The sequence below is a fragment of the Zootermopsis nevadensis genome, unplaced genomic scaffold (genome assembly GCF_977971745.1).
Source record: "Zootermopsis nevadensis isolate Lab colony 2312 unplaced genomic scaffold, Znev_1.0 Znev_ptg000013l, whole genome shotgun sequence".
Classification (NCBI taxonomy): Eukaryota; Metazoa; Arthropoda; class Insecta; order Blattodea; family Termopsidae; genus Zootermopsis; species Zootermopsis nevadensis.
In genome coordinates, this window is record NW_028259145.1 from 500,183 (window position 1) to 517,254 (window position 17,072).

Genomic DNA, 17,072 nt, shown 5'->3' on the forward strand with positions numbered 1-17,072 from the left:
AACCAATACGCGAACATTTTCTACACCACAAAAATGCGTGAAATTTTGTACAAATATGTTTTATGATTTAAGGCCTTTAGATGATTGAATTAATCGGGATGATATATAATAAACATAAAATAATTAGAATTCTTACTCGTAGAAAATATAACTGTTTATGTGATGTGTTGTAAGCGTCACCAATTTCTTCCCACAGCTTCCAGTTTATTTTTAATATTACTAGTAGATGTACCGATGCTGTTAACATGCGCCTTATTATGCACTAAGTGAACGAAGAGATCGCGTTAGGAGAAGTGGGTTATTGATATAAGTTCAGAGGCATTTTATGTTATCACTCTAAATTAAACGTTGCAGGGAAAATCTTCCTATTACTTACTTTGTTGTATTAATCAGATGATTTAATGCGTAAAATAGAAAAAAACTTTGAAACAGTTTTTCAGTATTTTACACTAAGGACAACTAATTTTCTGATTATTTGGGTTTTTTCCTCAAAATCACGAGTAACTTTCCTTGTGTTGGCCAAAACTTGAAAACTTTAACGGTATGAGTAGTACGTAAACAAAAAAGTCATTAATTAAACACATTCTGAATTCTATTCGACCACCAAGTTCATAAAATTGCTTCAAATTTTGTTCAAATAGAATTTCTCCAAACTTCTCAAATAAAACTTATCTTACAATACTCGTACATGGTATTTCGACGCGACGTAAGATTTTATTTGAAAAGTTCTTTATGAGATTAATATTTAATGGTACATATTTCCTGAGTATGGTAAGTGTGATGCCTGCAGTGTATTAAAATCCGTATATGCCATAAACGAATGTCAAAATCAAGCAGGAATGCAAGGACTGTGAAGGAGCCATTTGGAAAATACAGGGTCATGATTGGTGCCACAACATTCTGAACAGTTTGAATTTTTTTATTCAAACACAAATATAGTTATTCATTCAGCACGATCTGCTGTCATCGATTAAAATTTTCAATAACTACAGCCAGCGATTATTCAGTGATTTCTTCCTTAAATTCTTCAACCGTATGTAGATTATTTCTGTGGACACTGCTCTTCGGGAATCGCCATCAAAATACTCACAAGGGTTCAAATCTGGCGAGTACTATGGCTAAGAACATCTAAATCCATATCGAGCAGGGCATCGATTAGCAAATGTTTTCTCAGAAAAGAACAACTTTCGCCGTGTGTGGTTTTGCCACGTCTTGAGGGTAAAAATTTTCTTAAAGCCCTTGCCACATAGATAGCCTGTCGCATCATTCTGCGTTTTAATTTTCTAATAATATTAGGAAACTTGCAAAACTCACGAAACTTTTCTTTACCGTGTATAAAAAGTCTACATGTCTTAAACAACCTCCTGACTTGATCCTACTTAAGTAAAATTAGTGCATATTTCGAGTCCATACAACACAAATTATTTCTAGGTATTAGACTTATCGTGGCCACTTTGTAATTATAACTTAGACGTGCCAGTGTGTGTGTGCATCTTTTAAAGGGGGCATCTACCCACGAAAGGCTTGCTGAGGTGACTCTGAAATGCGGGGTAGCAATATTCGACACAGTCAGAGCTGCAGGGGGGAATTCCCCTGCTGACTCACACCACGTGACACAGTGGAACGTGATGGGAGTAATTGTGAGCGAGGCATTTAGTGAATCGGTGCGGACAGCTCACTGTGGCTAATTGTCATACTATTACTGTTTGTCTGTCAGCCCGGCACTCGCTGCATTCAGCATTCACACAATCTCCCTTTGCCAAAACATAAAAATTCCAGTTGGCTCTACAAACAAAGACGAAATATGAAGCACCATGAAAGCATGCAGGTACTTATTTACCTCGCTGTTCTTGGTCAGTCAACTTTCTACGATATATTATTCGATGAAGACGTATTGTTTCTGTTAAAATACTATGATAAATAACGGAAGGGAATTTTTGAAGGCAAGATACCAACACAACAAAGAGAGTAAACAAATGACGTAACATTTTTATTCTATGATTTTTTCGAATAATAAGAGTGTTACACTTTTACATTTATCGATAAATTTTCTAGATTTTGTAATGTGATTATCGTCGAAGATAAGCCATTCATCGTTATAACGTCGCCACGCCTTAAAATGTCCGTCGTTTCCAGTACCGTTAATGTCCACAAATTCGACCGCACTTTGCAATTTCCAATGTTTTCCATACATTAATTGGTTGTTTTGTCTCATTCTCATTATTTCAAATGTGCGTACTCCATTTAGAGTTAATCTATTTATCTCCCGTTATGACCATACATTGAAGGAGGTTGTCGGTCATCTGCTGTACTAGTAAACGTGTTCCGTTAACTAACCCTTCCCAAACGCTTAAGTTACGTACCAACATGACAATAGCGTTCTTACCTAGTCGCAAATTATGTGGGGGCAGTGACCGTGGTCGCAAAGTGTTTAAGTATTCGGGTGTCCTTTTGTTTCTCGTTCAATGACTTGTACATTTCTTCACCAATTCCAATGTGTTCCTCAACAGTTAATTCTTTGTTACTTACTGTCTGTAATTTTTTTAATTTCCTGAGGCAGTATTGGAAAGTCCTTCAAACTTTTCCCTTCAATAATTAACAATTCATTAATATTAGCATGAGCTTTGTCACGTGCGTCAGAGTCAGAAATTTTATCTTGTTTTTTTAAAGTCTTGCGCCATTATATCGATGAAATCATTGAAAATCTCTTCGGGGTGCGATGGGTGACAATGGATTAGAATCTGAACAAACAAAACACGTAGCTGATAAGGCATTTGGTAGATCGCACCTTCTTGCATTCAGCGTCATCTTCGATCAGTCCACGTGCTAAACAGGTTTCTGTGAATGTTTGGTAAGTGACAGTGTCGTAAGTCTTTAAGTCCTCATAGTTTTCTGCGCCTTTCACATTCATCAAAAGAACACGAAGATGGAATCTTTCTTGATCTCTAGGGCGTCCGATTGTGTGTTCACCATCACTTCGTGGAAACCATGACTTCTGTTTCTTCAAGTTCGTCTTTTGTTCGTATTCAACAGTGGACGCTCCTTTTTCTTCATCATCATTGGTACCTTTCATTCCTGCTCTCCACGTATAGTGCTTTGGAATTTCGAAATAATAATACTTTCGTGCGTTTGGGTCCCGTTTGTTCAATTCGAAATATTCGAGGAGCATTGTTGAACCGGCAATTGCTTTTCGAATGTCTCCAAAGCCGACGGTTTGTTCGTTCGGCAAATGCACAGGCAGACGTATGATTGCATGACTGCGTCTGTGCATTTCATTTTCAAGAATGCGATGTGCTGCTTCTGGAGCAGTGATAATGCGACTGGCTCGGTAGTGAAGCGTTATTTGTTTATACTCGGCATTGTTGATGACGTCATTTTTTGACGACGAGGAATCACAAAATTTTTTTAAAAATATAAAAATATATATATCATAATAGAAAATTTCAAAGCCTAACTCCACTAATCAAACATAAAAATGAAAACTAAAAACTAAAAGGTAGATTTCCTGCAGTCAAGATACTGTTCCACATTCTAACAAATATGCAATCTGAATATTCTTCAAACATGGCCACTCTCCAGCAATAAAACTTGGTTTCTGGAGACCACAGCCCAAAATTGGAAGAAATCTGTACAATATTTATGACAATGGAAATAAAACAATTGTATCAATTATTTATTTTAATCCGTCTTATCACAATATAATTTTATTTAAAATTTATTATAATTAAGATAATAAAATATCATTCATGTTCCTTATCGATTGATCGATTTACATTTCGGAACAAACAAACAAAACAATTACTTCTTTAAAACAGGGAAGGAAAACCCTGACAGAAACCAAGGGAAGGAGGGGCTGCATAGGTACAGAGAAACCAATCCTTCTAAGGGAAAGAACCCGGAATAAAAACTTCTGGAGGACTATGGGGGTTGGACATCGGGCTAAGAACCCAATTCTGGAAGAAGCTGACACACTGAAAGGGCCGTAGTGGTAAAGAAGAAGAAGAAGGACATGTAATGAATATCGAAACTTTCATTTTGTTTGTACGTCTTCCTCCTCTGTGTGTGTGTGTGTGCGTGCGCGCTTGGGTGTGTGTGGGGCGAGTGGGGCGTCTGGGGCGTGGTGTGGGGGTGGTGTCTTGTCGTGTGGTGTGGTGACGTGTCGTGTGGTGTGGTGAATCGTGTCGTGTCGTGTAGTGTGGTGTCGTATCGTGTCGTGTGGTGTGCTGTGTCGTGTAGTGTATCGTGTCGTGTGGTGTGTCGTGTCGTGTGGTGTGCTGACGTGTCGTGTGGTGTGGTGAATCGTATCGTGTCGTGTGGTGTGCTGTGTCGTGTAGTGTGGTGTGGTGTGTGGTGTGTCGTGTGGTGTGTGGTGTGTCGTGTCGTGTAGTGTCGTGTCGTGTGGTGTGTCGTGTCGTGTGGTGTGGTGTGTCGTGTCGTGTCGTGTGGTGTGGTGTGTCGTGTCGTGTAGTGTCGTGTCGTGTAGTGTCGTGTCGTGTCGTGTGGTGTGTCGTGTGTCGTGTCGTGTCGTGTAGTGTGGTGTCGTATCGTGTCGTGTGGTGTGTGGTGTGTCGTGTCATGTAGTGTCGTGTCGTGTGGTGTGTCGTGTGTCGTGTAGTGTCGTGTCGTGTGGTGTGGTGTCGGCACACACCACAGTACACCACACGACACGACAGCACACGACACGACACGACTGCACAACACACCACACAACACACCAAACCAAACCACACGACACAACACGACAGGACACCAGGCCCCACACGCCCCACACCCCACGCCCCACACCCCACGCCCCACACGCCCCACACGCCACATACACACACCCAAGCGCTCGCGCACGCACGCACACACACACAGACACACACAAAGGAAGAATACATACAAACAAAATGAAAGATTCGAATTTCTTCATTACATGTGCGCTTCTGCTCCAACTTCTTCTTCTCTAGCACTACGGCCCTTTCAGTGTGTCAGCTTCTTCCAGAATTGGTTTCTCTATCCCTATGCAGCCCCTCCTTCCCTTGGTTTTCTGTCAGGGTTTTCCTTCCCTTAGCCTTTGGGGATCCCTCCCCTACCCACAAGGCAGTGGGGGCAGCACTTATTCGCCAGGTCACAGGACCTTCACTGGGTGTAGCCTGCCACCAGCTACACTCGCACGCTCTCGGGTCTTGCCGCCTCGGTCCGGGACTGCCCCTTATTCGCAGCTAACCCTCATATCTGAGGGACATTCACTATCCGCCACCTGTCGCCCGCCCAGTAGCTGAGGCTCGCCCTGGATTACATGTCTGCAACAACTGAAATAAACAAACACGACGTTGTCCATTCGTTGATTCGGATCTTACACATCTCCGTTACACTTTTTTGCCGAATGACCCTTCCGTATAGACGTATTTACGTCAAAATTCTTGCTTTATATTATGGAACTCTTAAGGTTCATTGTCGTGTTCAGATCATCCACCTACCTAAAGTCAATTGAATCTGTTAAATTTTGTGCGGTACATGTCTCAACCATCTCATACTTCTTGAATTAATCACTCTAAAATGTTAAATTGAATCATAAGTATGAAGTTCCCCATTGAGTAAGACACTAAACTAACACCCCTTCGGAGGGTTAGTTTAGTGTCTTATCCAAGTGTTTTAACCCTTGAATGCGCAGTTTGACTTGAATGAGTATTATTATCAGTATCAGATTACCTTGTTGGTGTTAGTACGTCTTCTCTCACTTTTCTCCATTTCTTAAATAGTTTTCTGTCGCTGTTCGGAGACGATGTGCTGCTTGTAGAGCAGTGATAATGCGACTGGCTTGGTATTTGTTTATTTATTACGTTATTTGTTTACTCGGCATTGTTGTGTTTCTATACCAACACAACAATGCAGAGTATAAACAAATAACGTGTCATTGTTTGAAGACGTCACCTTCTGTCACCGGCAACTAAAAGACAGACACAATTGAAAATATATAAATCACTTTTATATTACTGTTAATTAAATTAAGCAATGAAGCTATAACACACCCAACAGTTATTTACCATCACAGTTTCTAGAGTTCACCTCAGTGAACAATACAAAACACATACGGATGTGTTCAAGGTCGTATTTTTCTGTGTTCATTATACACGATTTTCAGATTCTGTAATACTACAGATTCAGAAATATAAGATATGAAATGTTGACAGAGGAACCACGGTTCCGGAGAATCTGACGTAAATACGTCTCTATAATGTAATGTAATAATTCTTATTTAAGATAAGTACCTGTGATATTCTAAAACGGTTTTACCAGCACAAAATTATCTATTCTACGACGCACTTATTCTACAACCGATTCACAGCTTAGCTCTTTCAGCAATAACGAAATCGGATTGTTGACGGCATTAACGTAACACAACAATGCCGAGTAAACAGATCACGTAGCAATTAGTTTCTTAGATAACATAACGTCATTGTTATGTTACCTGGGAAACGTCAAACTTCATTGATATGTTACCTGGGAAACGTCATCTGTTTATCAACAAATAAACAACAATGGTTACCTACATAGTTACCTTACTTTACCTTACATTACTTTACATTACATTCATCTAACACAGACCCATTTTAAGCGTAACTAATTTAAGTTAAATAAGCAATGTCTTAATCAAACTTTACTGGATTGTAAAGTAGGTATGACGTATTTACGTCAAATTATCCGGAACCATGGTTCCAGTGACAACGTTTTACATGCAAAAGAAAATGATTAGAATAATTGCCGGTGTCAAAAGCAGGGTATCTTGTAGAAAATTATTTCGTAAATTTAATATACTTCCACTTGCAAGTGAATTTATACTCTGCTTGCTATCATGTGTGGTGGAAAACTTAGATAAATTTAAAAGAAATACAGATGTACATCATTTAAATACAAGATGGAAACATGATCTCTATGTGCCAAATCCTAACCTTACTAAATATCAAAAAGGAGTCTACTATACAGGTATCAAGTTATTTAATAATCTTCCAACAACAGTTAAAAGTCTAAGTTATTATATAAAGGTATTTAAGCCTGCATTGAAATATTACCTCTTCACTCACTCTTACTATTCCGTAGATGCTTTCATCTCTGCTGAAAATTTTTAAGCTTTATGTATATCTATAATCTATATGTAAAGCAAATTTTGCATTTCTATTTAAAATTTAAAATTCTGAAGTTTGTATATATTAATTTGTTAAAATTGAGTAAGACACTAAACTACCCCCCCCCCCCCCCCAAAAGGGCGGTTAGTTTTGTGGTTAAAAGACTTGAAACCCCCTTCCTTTCATTGTATTTATCGCCTAAATATAATTTAAACACAGAGGCGTCAGTTTTCGTAAGCAGTATGACTTGAATGAGTATTATTATCAGTATCAGATTACCTTGTTGGTGTTAGTTCGTCTTCTCTCACTTTTCTCGATTTCTTAAATAGTTTTCTGTCGCTGTTCGGAGACGATGTGCTGCTTGTAGAGCAGTGATAATGCGATTGGCTTGGTATTTGTTTATTTATTACGTTATTTGTTTACTCGGCATTGTTGTGTTTCTTTACCAACACAACAATGCAGAGTATAAACAAATATAAGGTGATGACGTCATTTTTTGACGACAACGAAAATCACAAATTTTTATAGTAAAAAAGTTTTTTGACGACAACGAAAATCACAAATTTTTATAGTAAGAAGTTTTTTGACGACAACGAAAATCACAAATTTTTATAGTAAGAAGTTTTTTGAAGACAACGAAAATCACAAATTTTTATAGTAAGAAGACTAGAGCAACGCGCTCCTTTCGGAGCGCATTCTCTAATCTGATATTTTACATCTCTACGTCGCTGTTCTTGGTCACTCAACTTTCTACGTCCATCCCCACCCTTGCAAATCTTCGTCTTAAAATCGATCATAATAGTTTTCGTAATCGTAATATATCGAATGAGTATCAGTTTACCTTGTTGAAGTTGGTACTTCAAATACTTGATAACGTCCTCTTTCACTTTTCTGATGATTTAGGCCAACTGTCAGAGTGATTGGTACTTTGAAGTAGTTTTTCAGTAAAAATTACAAGTATTTTCTCTCGATTTTCGTGTGTCCTAACTTCATAGCCCGGATTGTAGTCACATCAAGACTACTACTTCTCTCTACGCAACCCTTACTATTGGGGTTTTATGGTACATTCAGTTCTGTTAAAATGTGATTTCCATTGTGCGATTTGCATGCGACGCGATGAAAGTTCTAGAGTGTAGGCGAGCACGTGACATCAGTTCACAAATAAAATAAAAATTCTGTGTACGGAGAAGTTCTTCAGCGTCTGTTCATGCGAAATCAACTGTTTCTATAACGTAATTTTTCTGTTGCATTTAATTGTTCAAATTTGCAACTCTAGCGTTGTAGCAGAACTGAAGACATTTTCTACTGATTTGAAATTTTTGCCATTAAAAAGTGATTTGTATTAATTTACTTAGAGACTCTATCAGTGTAGCATAGCATGATAAAGTAAAAAAAGTAAAGTTTGTCCCACTATACGCCATGTAGGCGTTTGGGGTGAGTGGAGGTATAGCTCCTCTCTTCCTTGACCCCGGCACTAGATGGGGGTGAGTGGTCAGCATCACGCCCCGGCCGGCTTTACCCCCCGGGAAAGGACCCCGGTACCCATTGTAGAGGAGGCTGGGTGGGCCCCAGAGCCGGTCTGGACGCAGAGGCTAGAGGAAAAATCCTCTGCCCCCGTCGGGGATCGAACTCCGGTCGTCCAGCCCGTAGCTAGTCACTATACTGACTGAGCTATGATATGATGATTAATAATTAATGAACTTGAAAGGAAAGGAGAAGGAAGAAGAATTGGCCTATTTTGAAGTAATGTTCCTGAATTTCCCTACAGGAACCTACGGAAACCAGGAGAAACCTCAGCCACAATAGCCTGTTTCCAGGTCCAGGATTTGAACTCGGAACTCCTAGATTTCATAATCATGATTAGGACTCTGTGTATATGAACGGAAGTGGTCGACGAAAGGGCTGTCCTGCGGACATTCAACTGTAGGCCTTACATGGCTTGGGCCTACACGAAGTTACAGATCCTCAAGGAGTCTCCGACGACACCAGTTAAGGCGTTCCGACACACGTGATTTGCGAGAAGCGAAATTAATTAGGTTTAATTCACAGCGTCATTCACTAGTGAAGGAATGAAATAGCATATACCAAATATAGATCAATTCACAGACGCGGATATCGAAATCATGGCGAAATGGTCCTCTGAAATCTGTCAATTTTTTGACGTCTGATGCAGGTCGTGGCTTCTTACTGCACAACACGGGTGGAGAAAAATTGCTGCGGTCCAGACACCGCTTCGAATTTCATGGAATGTATTCACAGGGTGTCTCGAATTTACAGCAAAATCCCGTCCGAGATTTGAACTCGAAACCTACCGGTTATGGTAAATGATTAGATTCACGCGCCGGCCGCTCTGTCCCGAAGAAAGCACCTACGTTTCCATTGGATCAGGGACTGGGTGGGTCGCAAGTAGGTCTGGACGTCGTGGCAAAGAGAGAAATACTCTCCTAAAGAGAATTCTAGCCTAGTCGCCATGGTGAATAAGCTATTAGAATTTAAAACAGAATAATGTCCTTTTATTTAGAAAATGTGCGACATTTCAATAACCTGAACTTAATCTTTGGTATATAAACGACGTATTTATCAAACACAGTTATAACTTTGTATGTTACTAATCATGTAACGACTATACAATAAACCCTCGCCATATTTAAGTTTCACGTTTTAAGAAGCTAAATCCGCGTTGGAACAAAATTAAATTTGTATTTGATTATTGGGGATGCATGAATGCGGCTGTGGAAAGTCAACGTAACTATAAAAATCACAAATATACTGTAATTATGAATAAATTATGCGATTTTATAATGTATTACAGGAAAGGTAAGCTTTAAAGTAGGATGTCAACGGAAAGGTAGGCTTTGAAATAAAATAAATATGGAACGTTAGACCAACTGCTGCTGTGCTCATTTCACCTCGTAACTTATCTAGAATATTTATTTTCTCATCTAGTGTAATAATCTTACAAATTTTTCTTTGCGTGATTATCCCATGAATATTTATGTTTCAATTCCATAATGCTGTCCAAGGGCAATTACATAAACAATAAAATTCAGGAAAACAGTTCGACACAAAGATGCCTGTCTCTGTAAACTCCGCCACGAGGACCTCAAATTTTAGTACGACACAACTTAACACGATAATGGCTTAAGTAGAATGAGATACTTAACTTACTGTTGATGGTTGGACGACGCGGGAGAAAGAGACCAATTTGGTTATACAAATAGTTACGTCCGTGAAAGCTGAACTGTCGTTAACCTTTTAAAGAGCAGTGTTTTTTCTAGTATGTTGTTGTAGCCTGTTTTAGAGACGGCGTACATCGAATTTTCCACGTCCCGGAAATGAATTTTTGCATTTATTTATATTAAAAATCCAATCAGCGTTAAGTAACTAAACCCTTTCCCAAAGAGGCGAGATTGTCAGTAACATATTCGTCTGACTTATTTCCCTCATCATGTACTACTAATCATTTGCTGTATTTTCACGGGAGACCTGTTTCTCAATTTTAGTGTTTCGACAATGTTATGAGGAGGTGGGTCGACGTGGCAAATTACGCTCTGCACGTTTTTCACAAAGCATTCCAGGAAATCTTCACTGTTCACTTCTTAATGGTAATAACCTGTCTCCTTTCTACCCAAAGCCTCGCAATGCCCCCTCCAGAAACCACTGTCTCTTCCAATATTAACCGTCCTTTTCCAGCGGGGTTTTTCATTAAGGTGGAAAGACCAGAATGAAAAGCATTTTCCCTGTGTTTTCTCAAACTTCTTATGCGTTATCACTTTCATTTACTCTGGCTCATTCAAATGGTATGTTTTTAGTTTCCCTTCTCCAAACTACGTAATGTTTCTCAAATATTTGAGTCTCCACAATGGCCCTTTCTTCTGTGTCGATTTTGATCTGTTAAAGAATTTAAACCCAGTTTCTAGCAAAAGTTCATATAGTGCCGTTATTTGAAGATCTAGCACCTGGAGTTCCGCATTAACTGATGTAAGCAAAGAGTTCGATGTTTCTAATTTTCTTTCCAGTTCCGATAGTTTTCACACACTGAAAACCCTAGTTTTTAGATGGTTTCATTGTTTAGTGCTAGACAGACTATGTGCATATCTTGTGTTTCGAGTAACTCGGGCAATTATAACGTTGGATGATGGGATTACTAATGAACAAACGACTTTTTAGTGTAGCAGTATTCGAACCGGCCACCCAACATATATACGTAGTTAAGCAATCAAAAGTATAAAAGTTAGCGAAATACAACAGAGCGAGCTTAGCTTATATAATGAAACCTAGAACAGGAAGCGACCAATTCATGTAGATCTTCGCGAGACAAGTCAGAAACTGGGTCACACACACAGTGAGACAGATGGAGACAGTAAAAGAATTTTACAAAGTAAGGCTACATGTTGGGTCTTCGATGCCAAAGGAAGAGAGAATCGACAATCGACATCGATCAGAGAAACGAGTATTTGAAACCAGGTCACACATACCAAGCACCAGGAGAGATATATAGACATTTCAATGTGTTCTATTAATAATAGGCTGGATCACCGCACACAGAGTGGCTAGCGGTGGTATAATTCAGACTTTGAAAAGGATGTGGAAGGAAGTGGCCGTGTCCTGGGAGTCTGAGAGAAACTACCAAATACCTCAGTCAGTAGAGCCGGTTTCCAAACTGAGATATGAACTCGGAACCTCCCGAATATGAAACATCAACCTTAGCCGCTCGGCAGCAAATTTTGATTATGTGAACATCGTTGGAAGATATATTTATCTTCCAACACATTATTGAACCACTGAGCTCTATAACTGGTTCGTAAAGTATCTAAGAAACGGGAAACATATCGAATATGACAAAGCCTGTACACACGTAGATAACTGTTAACGGGACTGTTTCTTTTTAATATTGTGGGAAGTCGGTCGATTTGGCGGCCAGAATAAATATTCCACCAAATCGACAGGCACTTCACTCTTCATTTTTCGGATTTGTTTAATCCGGGACGGACTAAACTCTTACTGATATAAGCTTGAGAAGCGATGCGTCTTTGCTAATACAGTTTATTAATTGGTCAAGGTTTCTGTACATTCTATGTTTTGGTTGTGCTATAATAAACTGAACGTTTAAGCTTGTTGCTCAAGTGTCAACAATTTCCCACCAATGTCTACGAGCTCACAATCCCAATAAATCGTCACTCCAGAATCGAAGGCGGTGTCGGCATTTGTTAAAATCGTTCAAAATTGTCCACCTTTCACAATTATTAACGGATTTGTCTCCTTTATGCTTCACAACCTCAGATAAGACTGCTGATGGTTGATTCATTGTGAATGAGACTAAGGCAACATTTATTCAACCAGACTGTACGCATTTATCGGAATGTTAACTGAAATGGTAATATAAACTGTTGACATGTATTATTTACTTTTAGAAAATCTTACAAATCGCGTACAGGGAGATTTATCTTAAATCGGAACCATTTTATGACTTGTATTAGTATACTTTGTCCAGGAACCAAATATTCTTCTTCATAAACCTCAAAGTTTCGTCAGAGGCTTGATCTTAAATAGGTTTCAAAAAGGCAGACGTTCAGTGACAGGCAATTTCCATCTGCAACTTTCGACTATTTCTGAATCGATAACACGTAATATTCTTTTGAATATAGTATAAATATTCCCTTAAATGGATTTCAATGTTTCAAAGTCTGCGTCAAAAGACGGCACGAAGTACTTTCAATTAAATATACAATACACGTTTAAAATTAAAAATACTTGTGACTGTTATTGCTGAAATGAAATCAGGATTCATATAATTTGTAATTGAAACTGGAATCCAGTTCATTTCAGACCGATATTAAAATTAAAGAGGCTGTGAAATTGTGGCTTTATGTTATAAGACTTAACAATTAATCAGCATAAAACGTAATAAACGTATGTCATAATGTGACTGTAACAACTCAAAGGAGATGTTCAAGAACTTACATCAAGTTCTCCGTCACTTGGCGCTCTTTGTGGTTCCGAATATCAGACCATAAGTCACACTTTCCATCAACAAACATTAATCACAACTGGTGGCTTCCTTTAAGAGTTATAAAAAATTCATCTAAACCTACATTTCTCATATTCTTTATGAGTTATACATGTCCCGTCGGTCTTATCAACTTTCTCATACAACTACTGTAATAAAATTACGACTAAAGTACAAAGTTATTAAACTCCAAATGTGAATATCTATAAACAAGAATTGAATTAGCTAAACTCTCTTTATATTAAACTGTCGATTACCTTGAAATAAGTGAACTTATGTAAAATTTGTATATCATATGTTTGTATTTAGATATTTCCGTCGCAGATGAATACTTAACGAATTGTTCCCAAAACTACTTATGTTCATCCGTTAAGTTAGCAAACACTTAATATACCTGCATATTTGAATGTTGATATCACTGGAATATAGCTCATATCGACATCTTTAACAATTCCTAATTCTATTAGGTATTTAACTCGCCATTGAAATAAATTAAAATAAATGAAGCGTACGTATGTAAATACTTAAAACAGCAGAGGTCACCGGACCTGAATTATGTCTATGAGAGAAGTTCCATTTAAAATAAGAACAAGTAACTAATTTTAAACAAATAAAATTTTTTGCATATTATATTCAGTTTGATATAAATCGATTTAGTGCTTTCAGCGCTGCTGTTGGTGGACACGCGAAACGAAGAATAAGACAGAATTAACATACATAGCCTATATTTTGGTTATTTTTAGTAACAGGTGTACAAAAAATTGTAACAATTTGATGTTCACAAATATTACTTCTCTGAATAAATACAATGGATTGAGATAGGCTGGGAACATAGCCTATGCGAGAAACATAAGTAATCCATATACTATTTTAGTCGGAAAACTGAATGGAAGAAATCACGACGCAGATGGGAAGATGTTATTAATTTTAAAGCAACGGAGTGTGAGGTCGATTTATCTGGACTCGAGTCAAATTGAGTATTTACGTAAAATTAGAAACAAAAAGATTTGATGCAAGTTTATACAGTAGTGCCAACTGGAAAGGACACGATTATTCTGGAATTAGATTTCTGACAGTGGCGTAAAATAGATCCTATAAACTTAATACATGGTCCAAAGCACAAGCGCTCAGTTTTGTAACGCTCAGATATCAGATGCGTAAGGACTCGTAGTGCCGTATCTTTCAGGCTTCGAACCCCAACATCAGCAAAGTTAGTTAGAAGGCAGTGAGATACAAGAATACGCAATACAAACGACTGCACTTTTTTCGTATCGCATGGTAATAACTACTGAATAATTGCTGGTATATATTGAAATATGATGACTACATGTCATAAACACACAAATACATTGTGTATATTAAAACATACAAAGCCTGGCGTGGCGTGTAATGTTGTCAGATTCTGATTGGAAACTGGCAGACATATGTAATGCGAATTAGTGAAAATTATGCTCAATATGTAACTGATGTGTTCATTAATTTAAAGTTTCTGTTTACCTGTATATAAAAAGTAAGAATTAAAAGTAGAGCATTTACCCCTCCCCAATATCTTCTAGTGTAGAAGAAATTGTAGAATGACAAATGTAATTTCAGAAAAAAAGAATAAGATAAGAATAAATTATAGTAATCAGGCCCAGTTCAGCATTTAATCGTCTGATTCGCCCTACACACACAGAGGAGGAGCGGTCAAATCGTGATTGAAAGGTACACGGTTCGAGCTTCGGTTTGAGAACCAAATAACCAAAGTTATTTCGTATTTCTTTTCATTCTTTCGTGGTGAATGCTGTAAAATACAAAATATAATATTTTCATGGCAACTGAATGCAACAAATCCTCATCAATGAGCGATAAACTCTGACGGTTGCCTGTGATGACTGAGTCGAAACGCGGCCGTATAAACGTCGTAGTTATGAGAAGACTTTACTGTCATTGGCAAGATAGTATCTTCAAACAGCGATAATTCTTATATCTCTTTTACACTAATTAACCTCTGCAATTCATAGAAGGTTGTTTAATAAACTATGATATGGACGTGAATGAGAAAGCTCATGATACGAGCGATATTGAAGTTTTTTGACTTTTTGGAATACAGTAAAGGACGTTCTGATTCCTTAAATGGCACTCCCCGACCCACTGAGCAAATATATACGTTATAAGAAGAAATCACAGAAAATAGTTAGCTTTTATTATCGAATAAAGCAAAGTGCAGGCCTATTTGTCCCGTGAAAATCTTATGGGAATTTGGAAATGGAAAATATATTTACCGTGTTCAACGACAGGAAGAAAGATCTCGGGCGCAAGGTTCACTCTGCACGGATAAATTCTGACGATATTATTGTGAAAAAAACATACCCCAGTATCCGTGATACATTTAAAATATACAATCCCATAGATATTTGGTGAATTTTTCCAACATTTTATTCTGTATTTGTACGTTAATGGCATAATTCTGCTATGTGCAAATGCCGATTCTTTGCAGTTCCGGGTTTTTTTAAACAAAAAATATCCCGTTGCAACAGACGCCATAGACCTACGTAGCATGATTTAACACTTCTCCGACACTAAGCAGACCAACACAGTTTGTGAGTGATGGTTGGATGTGTTAACGTCTGTCTGCGTGTGTAATGTGAATATCCATCAATATAATGTTCCTCGAGTATTGTGTGCGTTTATCTTAGGCTTGGCACGATGGTCACTGTCATTTTCTGGTTTGTCGCTCCCAAGATTCCAAGTAGAAAAATCCTAAATGGATGTAAAACATTTGTAAATGACTCTCTTTCGTCAATAAATCAGTGTTAAAAGGGAACCATTTGTAAATATGTAAAACCAATCAATTATACGCATAACAAATCCATAATACACTCATCCATTCAAACATCAATCCACACATCAGTCAATACATTAACTTGTCTATCCATCTAACCTTCCCTACCCATCCACTCTTTCATTCACCATTCACCATTCACCAACACAGTAATCATCTAGCCACTCAACGAGAAATCACGCATCTGCACCCAACTATTCATTGACCAATGTTGTATACAATGAAAGCATGCAGGGCTCGTCTTATTTGTCAGTCTGTCCGTGTCTTTCCGCATGATTTAACTCGAGAACTATACTGGAGGAATTTGGACAAAAATTGATATAAATATTACGCTATTCAGTACTAGCTTAAAATCGTAATTTCTTAATTTTCTGAAATCGATAATACCAATATGGCGGTCGAACAAACTCGAGACACTACCACCATTTGCAGTAGGATCATGAAATGTTGAGTGGTTATAGATTTTTGAAAAATACAAGCCTTTGGTATACTAATTATTTATGTAATGTGAATTAATAACATGGCAGCTTCATGAAGGAATAACATTTGTTTTACTTGAACGTGATTCTGATAGAGTTTCCGTTTCTTGCAGTTGGAAAGATAAAATGAGCAATACAAGTGCCTATATAACGTAATTAATTTATCGAAATTTTTGATAAAGGAGCTAAAGACATTCTTATATGCGAAGTTATACGTCGCGAAGATATTTTGCTTTTACAAAATATTACATCATTTAAGAACAGCATGACCTATGTTTCCAGTAATTAGGTACAGTCACGTATCCGTAACAAATTCCACCGGTTTTGTAAAATACATTTTCTTGGTCAGAGAAGAGAGTTTACAAAACTTAAATTCGTGCTTACTCCAAACGATATTTCGTCGACCAATTCGCTGAACCATGTGTCTGCATTAACTTACTGGGTCAGGTATGCCTTCAGTAGACTTCAGCTGCTAATTAGTAAATTTGTAGGGCGTGACACAGCTGACTACCCCACATTGAAGTGACATTCTATAAAACAGGCTATAAGAATTTATCAATATGGCAATTGTTATAAAATAGAGCGGAAATTGTCTGTTAAAATGTTCATCTCTGATGTTCGTCTACGTCTTTTATCAGTGGTTCTGTTTA

At 37.9% G+C, this 17,072-nt stretch overlaps 1 protein-coding gene and 1 long non-coding RNA gene across 5 annotated transcripts in view; one reads left to right on the forward strand and one right to left on the reverse strand.

Moving 5' to 3' along the window:
* LOC110838519 (uncharacterized) overlaps positions 1-17,072 on the forward strand; it is a 581,802-nt gene that overhangs the window by 341,559 nt on the left and 223,171 nt on the right. The window lies entirely within an intron of this gene.
* Positions 4,790-7,514, reverse strand: LOC147873827 (uncharacterized). 2 transcript variants are annotated; one of them, XR_015535026.1, is made up of 3 exons: positions 7,389-7,514; positions 5,695-5,932; positions 4,790-5,294 (listed from the first exon to the last, which is right to left on the reverse strand). It is a non-coding gene; the product is annotated as an uncharacterized LOC147873827 (long non-coding RNA). The 2 variants fall into 2 exon arrangements; XR_015535025.1 differs by lacking the exon at positions 7,389-7,514 and adding an exon at positions 6,255-6,338.